Here is a 1,580-nt window from a genome sequence, read left to right as displayed (position 1 = left end):
GTTGGTTCAGTACTTGTTCTCAAGGGCAATGGTGCAGACGTTGCCAAGCACTGCATTCCAGGAGTACGACATCGTAGGGTGTCTGTAACTTTCCGCAGAATGGATGACAGTAAAATACATATGGATTCCAGCAAGACCCAGAATTAGAGGAGTTGTTTCCATACAAGCTATGAGAAGCTATGAGAAGGTTGTACCTTGAAGGTTGTACCTCTAAGTGCATGCAAAGGGAACTCTTATCCTGGAGCATGACTTAGAAGGTCTGCTTGATCAGGAGCTCAACACGCCTAGTACAGAGGGTTCATTTTTTTTTAGCACCATGACATGTATTTGATATATTTAGTCTACGATGTACTCATAGCATGAGATGATTCTCAACGTATTTCAGCATAGGATAATGTACCTTTTGAGGCATTAGCATATGCCTAATTTATGGCATCTCTTTTGGAGCAAATTAATTGAAATTTCTCTCAAATTGTGCCTCTTTTTCAGTTTCCTTTTTGTGCGATGGATGAAAGCCGTGAACCATGTGATGGTTCAAAATTTCAATGAACACAGAACGAAACAACAAATCTTCAACAACAAACAAAACACAAATGAAAAATAATCATAAATGAGTGAATAATAAAACAAATTTCTTTTTAAATCAACCTATTAAAATTAAAACTTTAAAAGCATATTTAGAAAAATTAAATGTGATAAAAACAATAAGAAAACTAAACAGACCTGTTGAGTAGATTCTTTCGTTTTCGGAATTTCCTACTCTTTATGCGCGCAGCACAACCATCGTTATCTGCATTAATTCTCTTCACATCCCTGCAAAATTTCACATTCTGCACAAAACTCCACAAAGCTCTACAAATCTTTTTCAACAAAATCAACCTTTCCACATGACACACTACTGCAAATTCAACACCACAAGCCCTTTTTAAATTTCAATCCCTACATCTTTGAATCAGTACCTAAATCCTGATTCTCACATCTTCGAATTGATACTTACATTTTAGTTCTCACATCTTTGAATTGATACCTAAATTTCAATTCTCACCATCTTTGAATTGATACTTACATTTCAATTATCACATCTTTGAATTGATATTTACATTTCAATTCTCACATTTCGAGGTCGATACTTAAATTTTGACTCACTTGAATCAGTCCCACATTTCTGATTCATTACATTCGATGTCGGTCTTTACATTCAGACACTCTCTTTTGAGAATTGACCTACATTTCAATTCTCACTTCTGAATCAGTCCCACATTTCTGATTCATTACATTCAAGATCGGTCCTTACATTCCGACACCCTCTTTTGAGAATTGACCTACATTTCAATTCTCACTTCTGAATCAGTCCCACATTTTTGATTCATTACACTCGAGGTCGGTCCTTACATTCTGACACCCTCTTTTGAGAATTGACCGACATTTTAATTCTCACATCTGAATGAGTCCCACATTTCTGATTCATTACATTCGAGGTCGGTCCTTACATTCCGACACCCTCTTTTGAGAATTGACCTACATTTCTATTCTCACTTCTGAATCTGTCCCACATTTCTGATTCATTACATTCGAGGTCG

This window comes from Phalaenopsis equestris, unplaced genomic scaffold (assembly GCF_001263595.1).
Source record: "Phalaenopsis equestris unplaced genomic scaffold, ASM126359v1 Scaffold001233, whole genome shotgun sequence".
Classification (NCBI taxonomy): Eukaryota; Viridiplantae; Streptophyta; class Magnoliopsida; order Asparagales; family Orchidaceae; genus Phalaenopsis; species Phalaenopsis equestris.
The sequence above is the reverse complement of the archived record's forward strand: the minus strand, read 5'-3'. Positions refer to the sequence as shown.